Genomic DNA, 12,090 nt, shown 5'->3' with positions numbered 1-12,090 from the left:
ATATTGTAGTCAACTTGTGGCTGAAGAAGTGCTAGTGTTGACAACTTTTGACAGTTGTGGCTAGCTATATTCAGAGGCCCAACATTGGCATGCATCTAAGTACACTGAATAGTTGCTAGTAGAGCTAGCTATCAACAACTTGGTGTAACATTTGGCACCAACTAGAACTACAAGTAATCTTGAACTAGAAGACTAGTGCTTAGGTGCCTGCCACTTACAACAGTGTCCTGGCAATCTTTATTTTCTGGTAGCCTGGAGGTTCTTCATTGGAGACGATGTCCAAAGTGCTGCTCACAGCAGCCGTGGGAACCTTTGGGGCACTGGATCCGGCAGTATTGATAAGCTATGATACTACACAAACCTTATACCTGTAAACTTTGTCTCTCTGTGTGGACACACCAGTGTCAGTTCCCATATACTGCTGGGGCTGATTTAACATGTTGTAAATTAATATTTTTAAAATAGTCTGGAGTTTGACATCTCATATACTCATCAAATGCAAAAGAATTTTGCATCCCATCAGTAACCAGCCCACAAGTGTGTCCCATTCCTTCATAAGGACTGAAACGATGTTTGCATCGAGAGTCCAATGAGTTAATACATGTGGGTAATTAATGTAGACTGTAACCTTGTTTAGATGTGTAGCCCCGTGACATTTGGTGACTTAGGATCTGCCTAGAGTTGCTTTGCCTGTTACATTCCATCATGGTGGGTAGTGTGAGTGTTCTTCATACATTACGTTATTGGTAATCCAGACACATTATGTTATTGCTAATCCAGACACTTTGCACGCACAATCCTGCCTATATTCCAAAATAGCTTCAAAAAACTGCTCGCTACGTGTTGCAACTTAAAGATTTTAGGATGATGAGTGTGTCTGTGGATCCTTTTCTGTCCAACTTTTGTAAATATGATACTCAATGAGCCAGATAATAAGTAAGAAACAGAGAAACCTAGTCAAATCTTTCACACTCAATCATTTGCAGCGTAGGTGAATGGTAAATGTGTCTTGAACCATGGAAACCCGTAGAGACAGACCTCTATAAAGAATTTAAAGCATGTTTTCGAAGCAACAGGAATTTTACACAATAGCCCCACTTTTCCAAGTTAGTGCACGAATACTCTCTTTTATAATAAGAGAATGTGACACTGCTGTTTGGCAGTGAAGATCCAGAAGAAGATCCCAGCAGAGGGGTAAAAATGTTGATTGTACAGAAGAAACATGATGTGGCCTAATAGTCTTGAAGATTTTCCCTTCAGTTTAAAGAATTTCCATGTTGTTCACTGCTCCAATCTCATAAAGGTGAAATGCAGTTTTTGAATATCAGTTTCTGTACTGGAGGAGGTACAAAATCCTCCAAGAATAATGAGTATTGCACTGTTCTTCTTACCAAGGGCATTACACTGTTAATTGCAGTGGCAAATGACACAACATTCAAGGAAGGAACCAGAGAGACTCCATTTCCCTACTCAAACCAGTTTGACAGGACGGCCACATTTTGATCTCAGAAAGAACACACAGAGAGCAAGGGACTATAAAGAGATGGATAATTACTAGACTGTCACACAGAAGATTAGGCCAGTGCATTTGGAAACGCTCAAAAATTTCTGCATGTCTTCACTGTCAATAGGTGAGCAGCATGAGACCTAATCTTATTTTTGGATGTGACACAGTTCCACTTCAACTAACAGTAACTTACAAAAACTGAAGCAAAATGAATTGTAGTTACAATAGAAGCAATGTAAACAGGGACTGAACGTTACTACATACTGTAATATGGCCCTGAAACTTACATTGTCTTCCTGTAATGAAAAGAGTGAAACTGTAGATTCATGATATGTATATATCATATGACTCGACATTTTCTGTTACAGAGTCATAACCTGGCACCTTCATTCTGTTTTTAAGTGTTGTACAATTTTCGATGACACTGGAAATACACAAATCTCAAGAGTTCCTAGTTTAGTAGGTCACAATTAAGTTCCTTAGGTTCTGGTTTTGGCATACATTGTGATGACCTCTTGAGAAATAGCTACTTCTCATCATGATGTCCTTACAGGGGCTGCTGCCATCAAAATTTAAAAATAATGCCTCTAAACGGTGAACAACTTTAAACCACTTATCTGAAGGGATGATTAAGCCACCACAAGATAGTTTATCAACACATCAACAAGTTGTAGTGTCTTTTGAGACATCCATTATCTTGCCATTAGAATGTCCAAGTGATGGAGAAGCATCTGGAAGCAATATGAAGCATCTGGAAGCAATATATCCCACGATGTAACAGAGATCTAGAGAACATGCTGAAACTGCTATCAAAGATGATGAAGTTAAATCATATACTGCAATGTGTCTCATTTGTTCATCTTCTACTATTGACAGCATCCTCAGTTCCAGGCATCAGTTCTGTGAATGGTTTGGAAGCCACATACTTTCCATCAGTTTCTGTTGTAACATGGTGAATGTTTGCAATACTTCTGTTCATAATTAAGATATAGAAACAGCTTTGGAATTCCACTGGTAATGGATGGTCATAGGCTCTGCCAGCTGCTCTTATTTGGGAAGATAAATTTTTGAGGCAGTTCTAGTTGAAACTTGAGTTCAATACATAGTTAAAATTGTAACCATGCTTTTTATCGAAAGGCATCCTAGCCATGACCTTATCAAGGTGAGTAACCCCTTTGGAAAGGAAGTATAGGTTTATATTTCCTGCTCTCATTTTTTCACAGATACAATGTGTAAATAAAGCACTTCAGATACATTGTTAACAGGTATTCCTGAACTCATAACACCAAAAGTTTCACTGACTAACTTGAAGAAATCGGCATTGTCTTTTTCTTCCGACATTACAACAGAAATTTTTTACAGACTGCTTCTAGTTTTCCATAAATATGTGCCATATGAACCTGTACCTGTCCATGTGGTCTGTATGTGATGCCAGTTTCTTGATCATATACAGGGTGAGTGACTAACTATTTCCACGTAGAATAACTCTGAAAGTATGATAGTAGTTGAAAAGTTTGTGGAACAAAAGTTGCTTGGGACAACGGGGCCCATAATATGACATCGTTTTTTTGTTGCTAGGTGTGGTCACGTTAGAGATATGAAGGTCAACTTCATTTTTTTTAAATAGGATGCTATAGTTTGGTACTTATTTTCTGATAGCGACTATCGATACGAATCCAATTATTTGTAACAGTAAGGTCTTTGAAGGTCAACGAAGGTCAAAAAGGTGGCATGAACGTCCATTTACAAAAGGTGTTCGAAGTGATGACCATTGGTATCAATGCAGTGCTGCAATCTTCTTAACATGGATTGAGTGGTGTTCCTTATCAATTATCGCTTCGGCACTTATTGAAGCACATGCTGTGACAATTCTCTCTCATATATCATGCAAATATTAAATATTTACCGAATATGGCATACCCAACTAAAGTGCCATTGACATATAAACACCATTTGACAGTTCAATACAACACTAATAGGAATGGTAAGACTAGTATCATTGAATCAAGCGAATGTGAATGACGTATTCCTTCAAAGAACAAGTCGATTTGCTTGTCATTTACGGAAAATGCCAACGAAATTCAGTGAGAGCTAGAGACTTATACACTGAAAGATATGCTCAGCATACTCACCCTATATGTCGTACATTTAAATATGTGTATGATAAATTGAGAACAACTGGATCGTTAACACATCGGAAACATATCCAGCAAAGGAAAGCTACCAACGAGGAAACAGAAATTAGTACTCTTGCCACCGTGGTTCGAGATCCTTGTGTTAGTTCACATCATATCGGAGAGAATGTAGGGTGAGCCAGAGTATTGTTGTTCAAGTTCTGCATCGCCATAAATATCATCCTTACCATATCAGTCTCCACCAAGAATTAACTGTTACGGATTGTATGCGTCGCATTGGATTCTGCCGATGGGCTGAACTTCAGATTCAGAGGGATGACACATTTATTGGTTTGATTCTATTTACTGATGATGCTACATTCACGAACCATGGAAATGTTAATTTGCATAACATGCATTATTGGGCAACTGAAAATCCATGTTGGCTGCAGCAAGTTGCACACCAAAAACCGTGCTCGGTGAATGCATGGTGCGGGATTCTGGAGGACAGAATTATAGACTCCTATTTCATCAAAATAAATCGTAATGGTAGGAAGTACACCACATTTGTGCAAGAAACATTAGGCCTGTTATTGGAAGAAATACCTTTAAGAACAAGGAACAGAATGTGGTATCAACATGCTGGGTGTCCAGCACATTTTTCGCTGATGGCTAGAAATGAGTTGCAGAGACAATTCCCAAATCGTTGGATTGTATGTTAGGAAATGTGTCAGGCCAGCTCATTTGTCAGACTTGACGCCTCTGGATTTTTTCTTGTGGGGATTCATAAAAGACATTGTTTATAAAGACATTCCAATTACACCTGAAGATATGCAAGAGAGAATTGTCAGAGCATGTGCTTTGATAAGTGCCAAAGTGATAAGGAATACCACTCAATCCCTGATAAGAAAATTGCAGCACTGCATTGATATCGATGGTCATCACTTCGAGCACCTTCTGTAAATGGACATTTATGCCACCTTTTTGACCTTCAAAGACCTTACTGTTACACATCATTGGATTTTTCTCGATAGCCACTATCAGAAAATAACTACCAAACTATAGCATCCCACTTAAAAAAACAATGTTGACTTCTATATCTCTGACGTGATCCCACCTAGCAACAAAAAACCAATGTCATATTCTGGCCCCCATTGTCCCATGTAACTTTTGGCCCACAAACTTTTCAGCTACTACCATACTTTTGGAGTTATTCTAGATGACAATAGTTAATGACTTTCACTGTATAATTGTCCACATTCGTTTCATCAAAGCTCAGTACAAACAGCTATTCTGCTTCACTTGAACTTGATGCTATCTACATCTACACACCTACTCTGCAATCTACACTGAGCTGGCTGGCAGAGATTTCGACAAACCACTTTCATCCTATTTCTCTACTGGCTGTTCTCAAATAGTGTATGGGAAAAACGAACACTTAAACCTTTCCTTGCAAACTCTGATTTTTCTTATTTTATTATGATTGTTTCTCCCTATGTAGGTTGGTGTCAACAAGAGGTTTTTGCATTCAGAGGAGAAATATGGTATTGAAATTTCATGAAAAGATCTCATCACAACAAAAACGCCAATGTTGTAGTGTTTGCCATCCCAGCTCATGTATTGCGTATCATATTTGTCACACTCTCTCTCCTATTTTGTGAAAATACAAAATGACCTACCTTTGTTTGAATTTTTTCAGTGTCCTATGTGGTGTGGATCCCTTACCGCACAGCAGTTTTCCAGAAGAGGATGACAAGCATAGTGTAGGCAGTCTCTTTAGTAGATCTGTTGCACCTTCTAAGTGCTCTGCCAATAAAACATGGTTTTTGGTTCACCATTCTCACTGCATTTTCTATGTGATCCTTCCAATTTAAGTTGCTCTTAATTGTAATCCCTAGGTTATTATTTGAATTGATGGCATTCATATTGTTTGATTTATCATGTAACCAAAATTTAACGGATTCCTTCTAGTACTCATGTGGATGACTTTATACTTTTCATTATTTAGAAGTTATTGTCACTTTTCAGGCCGCACAGATACCTTACCTAAATCATTTTGCAATTGGTTTTAATCTTCTGGTGGCATTAATAGGCAGTAAATGACGTCATAATGAGCAAACAGTAGGCCTGCTCAAATAGTCTCTTAAATCATTTATGCTGATTAAGAGGAACAGAAGACCTGTAACATTTCCTTGGGGAACATCAGATATAACTTCTGTTTTACTCAATGACCTTCCATTGATTACTGTCATCTTTCTGACAGGAAATCATGAATCCATTAGGTGCAACAAATTAGCTAAATGACAGTATGAGAGTGAAAAGAATTAGATACCCATCTGTTTAAAGTATAAATCCCTGTAATGGTAAACCCCTTATGTTTCTTACATAAATGTAAATTTTCATGGACAAAGACTGCGAAACAAGGCTTTGCTTGTATCTTCCTTACTCCAGTGGGCACACCTCTTGGATTTGATGAGACATTTGATATTTGTGTTTGTAAAAGCTGGTGGAGCTTTCCTCATTAATTTAGAACTGTGTGAAAACTAAAGGCTCTGGCATTGCTTTCTCTGTGTGATTAACACATGAACCACTAATTTGTATTTTGTTTTTTATTCTCAGCTCATTTTTTTCTGCTATCAAACACTGATTTATTTCCAATAATAGTGTTAGGTCTTTCTCAAGTTTTTTTATTTCATCCGTGGTGTAGGCTTTTCCTGTTCCTGTGCTGTGGTCCATCCCCACTCCCCCCTTCTTCAGTGACAGTTAAGATAATGTGTTAAGTGCATCTTTACAAGTTTCATGTGCTTTTCTTTCATCATTTCATTGTGGTACCAGCTGGTCAGAAGGTGGAAGTATAAGTGGATTTAATAAAGCGCTCCCTCTTCCCTTCACCAGGATAGTCATACCTAGAAGCTCCATTGATGGAACTGTCTGAAGATGGATTGAGATGGATAAAAGCCACACGACCCCCAAGTCATTCTAAATGGTGTACCTTCATTGGCAGGGTACAGGTTTCATGATCTGGGGACCTGGAAGCTCCATTGATGGAACTTTAAACGTAATTTTACAGCTCATCAAACTATTTAAAACATAACCAGGTCCAGAAGCACAGCTCCAACGTCAAATCTAACATAACTTCTCATACATTCACCAAATCTAACGTAGCATCCCATCAATTCAGGTTTAACACAGTAGAGCCGATTGTATCTTCTTCTTCTTTTTAAGTGATAACTTCGCTACAGAAAGTCTTGGGTCACTAACAGACGTACACCAATTAATCTGTTCACAATACTTGTTTATTTTCACACATGTATATGACAGCTGACTGTCCCAACTAAACAGGAACCAGAACATACTAGATAATATTCCAACCGCATTCCCAGGCTTTGGACAAGCTGTATTTATACATCTTTTAACAACTACGTTCTTTGACATTATTATGTTATTTCATGTTTGATGTTACAATTGCAATAAGTTAATCCAGCAAAAACTGACATTACAGAGTTTTAGTAGAAATTAAAAAAGTACAATGATAATGCATATTTCCGAAATTAACGATCTTTTACAAGTGCAATTTTGAAACATACATACAGTTAACAATTAAGTTCTTATTATTCAGTCCAGAACATTCTCGTATATCTTTACATAGTTTAATTAATTAAGCAATTTTATGAAACAATTTTGAGCTGGTAATATTTCTACAACATCAAAATTGCAACTCAAATGTTCAAAATGACTTTTTACAACATTTGAAGGCTAAAATACGGAATAATTACGCACATCACAAAATCTTTAAATCATGTTACAAAAAATTAATGAATCGTTCTTCTAACATTATTTATGATACAAATTGTCTTTCTGAATCAGGTTATGTCTCCAGTCTAAATGAATATTCTCTAGTTTTCGTAATATGTTGACATTGCACTTAATTTCTCCATTGAATCTTCTAGAAACATTAATTACTTAATTTGTTTTATGGTAAACAATGAATTTTACTAATTGAATTATAATTACAAAACTGACTGAAAAAGGTCCATTTATACACTATTAACACTGATTCCAGAACTTGTTCTCTCTCTTCAAAACACCACAAAATTCATATCACAGTGATAATGACTTATCGTAACTGTACATTACTTTACCTGATTAAGAACGTACATTAATTGGTCTGTGACACAGTTTAACGTTTTCATTACAACTATTTCACACTGTTGCACTAAGTGACCATATTCACTAAGTATCCTTACACACTACCCACATTTTAGCATGTATCGTATAATATGAAACCTGCTGTGTCAGGTACACCACATGACCCAATACAGCCTACTTCATTACAAACTGCCTCCAAATAGGTTGGGATGCTTAAAAATCCCATGTGCTCCAAGTCATTCTAAATGGCAAGCCTTCATTGGCTGTGTACAGGTTTGATAATCGGGGGACTGGTAAGTGCCGTCAGTCCTCCATAACCATAAGGTCTGGGCACACATGAAAGTGATAACTTCATGAAAATTATCTGTTATTGATTTCCACTTTTTCTTAATAGATACTTCTGCCTGTTTATATTACCCTGCCTTATTGCTCAGCATATTCCAAAAGATGATTGTCTCGTAAGTATTGCCATTGTGTGTAGGGTGCAAGTGCTCCTACTGCATTTGGGTTATGCGTTTGACATTGATCTATATCTCTGTAAAATTTTCAGGAAGCATAGTGAAGTACTTTGTTGGATAGACACACCACTTCTATGCATAAACCTAAAGCACGACACACCACTGCTATGCATAAACCTAAAGCACGGCACACCATTTCTATGCATAAACCTATAGCACTAACTAGTGATCATACAGACTTCTGTCTGAGGTATGTTTAAGGCCTTCACACTTTCCAAGATCCCCAATTGGATTATTAATGAAAGACAGGTATTTCATCTTTCCTGTTATCTTATACAACGGAAGGAACCCTAACTTCAAATTTAGAATACTTCCAAGCTTTTGGCCCTCTATAGTACATCCTGCATAAATTGGCAGTTTGCAACTTATTCTCTCTCCAAAGTGATCCAACACAGCACATTCGATTTGACTAAGCCATAGCTTTTGCCAGCTTCTCTATTAGACGGTCTCTCGCATAATGAATATCTGTGGAAAGAAGGCTTCTGATATAAAGTTTATATTGCTTTAATTGCATATAGGTACACTGGATGGCTAGTTTCAGCAGGACTAAGCTGCCATCTTCAGATCTGCAAGGTTACAAAAATTACAAAACTATTACACTGTTTTAGTTGTAACTGTAAACTAATGCTTTTATGTAAGTTCTTTTTGACATACCCCAGTGCACTGGTTATGAAATCAAGCTGTGCGATAAACTGCATGTGTGTATTTGTACCATTGTAATGAGCTGTGAATTTGAAATTAAAAAATATAGAATTACCTTTTCGTAAATTACTACAGTGATCTGCCTAAGATAACATTACCTCAGGATGAAAAGAGCATAAAACATTAAAAAATTTAACTGTGTCCTCATGGCGATACAGAATCCTACAGGTGTGGCACATCAAGAAGTGCCGCATGTGTCTGAGTTGGCAGCCAGCTACATACTGCCAGATAGCAGTTGGGCTAACAGAATTATACAGAGGAGTACCACCAGATGGCAGCAGTCTCATGAATAATAACACGTTTTCCAGGTGTTTTTTTTATATAATATATATGTACATGTATGAGAGAATACAATGTGAATCATTTAAAATGGAAAATAGTACAATGTCAGTTATCTAAAAAGGAAAATACAATAAGTAACAACATTTTGTCATTCTTTTTAGACAAAAAATTATTTCCAATAATGCAAGTAACATTAAACATTTGTTAAAGACTGAATGAAGACTGTCAATTGCGACACAATATAAATAGCAGTATGAGAATTGTTCACTTTAAAGGACTATGACAGACTGTCTCCTTTTACAAATTGTAGTATCGTGTATTATACTTTTCATCTCACAGTAGTGTCATATTGAAATTTCCAGTTATATATTACATACTTGTTTAATTGTAATGTATACATCAATACACAAAACATGGAATAAAAGTGATAGTATCTTGGCTTATGAGAATAACTGATGTATACGTATAAGGACATGCCGTAACCATAGGTCTAGATTGTGGATTTAAAGTCGACAATTACATATTTCACAGTGAGTACTCACATATACATTTTCTTATGCCATGGTAATAATATGAGGTCTGGAGCAAGGAAATAATAGAAGATAAATTTCAGTTGGTAAAATTTTGTTTATCAATAACTACGATGTCAATTGATGGCTAAGTAACAACTGAACAGTGTGATTATCAAGATGTGATACTATAATAATTTACAGGGAGATACCATGACATTTGCTCGCTTTATAGGGCGATACACAGGGTAAGTATATAGGGATAAACAGAATTACAAGTGAGAAGGATGGCAGGTACGGAACTACTAACGTACAATATATGTTTATATCCCAGAGTTACAACAAAACCACAAAATTATCATCAGTATTTTGGTAGACATCAGGGCATTGTCCAACATAGAGTACAATTTTTTATGGACTTACCAAGAGACAGGCACTTACGACAGTGGATTTCTATAAAACAATCTGATACAGTGTCTGACGTTTTAGTGAGAAACAGTAAAGCATTATCAAGACAATGATAAAAGCATAATATTCGAAAGAGTTATATATCGTGTAGTTCAGCTATCTGTTATGGAAACTAAATAAATATCATAGATAGGAAAAGTAGGCAATATGCCTTAGTCCAATAAAGTGAACGATTCTCATACTGTTATCTATATGGTGTCCCACTTGATGCCATTCATTCAGCCTTTAACAATTTTTTTTTCCCTACCTAAAAAGATAGAAAAAATATTGTTACTTATTCTATTTTCCATTTTAAATGACTGGCATTGTACTATTTTCCATTTTAAGTAACTCACATTGTATTCTCTCGTATGTCCACATAAAGGGTGAGTCGCATAAGACGTCACACCCCCTTTATTCCGTTGGTGATTGCACGTATTGACAAGCGGTGTTTGGCGAATCATAGCTGACTATGAGGCACATACTTTTGTACATGCACAATAATCACAATGTTTATATTGACCGAGATAATGAGGCAAGTACATGTTTTTTGAATGGGACGCTATACTTTCTTTACCATCATTCGAACACTCTGGAAAAGACGCATATAGTGATGTAACGCATGTTGCTATTGTGATTCAAACTTTGCTTAAAAGACGCTGGGAAATATTGTACGATTGAAGGTCGAGGCGGTCGGAAGCAGCTGCAGACCGTAAACACGCCTCGCGCGACTCGCAGGCTGAGTTGCCGTGCTCTATATGCAGCATGCACGGCCTACGCTACGTAGGTAAATCCTCATCCGCCCTCTTTTAAGCAAAGTTTGAATCACAACAGCAACATGCGTTACATCACTATACGTTTCTTTTCCAGAGCGATCGAATGATGGTAAAAAAAGTATAGTGTCCCATTTAAAAAATATGTACTTGCCTCATTATCTCGGTCAATATAAACGTTGTGATTATTGTGAATGTACCAACATATGTGCCCCATAGTCCGCTATGATTTGCCGAAAACTGCATGTCGATATGTGCAATCACCCCCGGAATAAAGGGGGTGTTACATCTTACGCGACTCACCCAGTATATTCTTAAAAACAAAAAACAAAACTAGAAAATACATGTTGTTATTCATGAGACTGCTACCATATGGGGGTATTCTTCTGTATTATTCTGTCAGCACACTGGTATCTGGCAAGATGACACTGGCTGTCAACTCATTCATGTGCAACACTTCTTGATGTGCCATACCTGTATGACTCTGTGTTGCCTTGAGGACGCATTTATATTTTTTAATGTTTTACTTGTTGTGTACAACTTCATACACAATGGTAAGGAGAGGCAGGCTACAGAGTGGTGGGAGCTGAAATGAGTAACGAACAAGTTAACACAGTAAACAGGAGACTTACTTAACTTGGGGTTCTCCAAGTGAACAAAGACTCTTTACAGATAATGCAGCAAGAAACAGAATCCAGCTCTCAGTGTCAACAAGAAAGAGGCTCTCCAAACTAAGGAGAAACGATGGTGTCATAGCAAAGAGGCTATGAGGGCAAGTGTGCTGTCTGGCTAACACTGGCCATCCTATATTGTGGTAGCCAGAGGACACTCATGGCATTGAGCCACTGGAGGCTCAGCAGGTGTCCTCCATGGGTCCACTGAATTCTGCATGACTGCTATCAACGCCAAATAGAAACTTCCAATTCCGTTGCTGACTTCAAGATGCCCTTGGGGTGGTATTGGTACGTGATAACACAGAACTCTCTTTTTATCATGAGGTAATGTTATTTTAGGCAATATAGGAATTTATACACTTACTGTAATTACTTATGTAAAGGTGATTTTATATTTTTTATATCACAGTCTGTT

General features: G+C 37.2%; 1 protein-coding gene across 1 annotated transcript in view; it reads left to right on the top strand.

Annotated features, from left to right (window-relative positions):
• LOC124776220 (tyrosine--tRNA ligase, mitochondrial) overlaps positions 1-12,090 on the top strand; it is a 115,313-nt gene that overhangs the window by 60,038 nt on the left and 43,185 nt on the right. The gene's annotated exons all lie outside the window — the stretch shown is intronic.

Source organism: Schistocerca piceifrons, chromosome 2 (assembly GCF_021461385.2).
Source record: "Schistocerca piceifrons isolate TAMUIC-IGC-003096 chromosome 2, iqSchPice1.1, whole genome shotgun sequence".
Classification (NCBI taxonomy): Eukaryota; Metazoa; Arthropoda; class Insecta; order Orthoptera; family Acrididae; genus Schistocerca; species Schistocerca piceifrons.
This window is presented reverse-complemented; position numbering and strand designations above follow the sequence as displayed.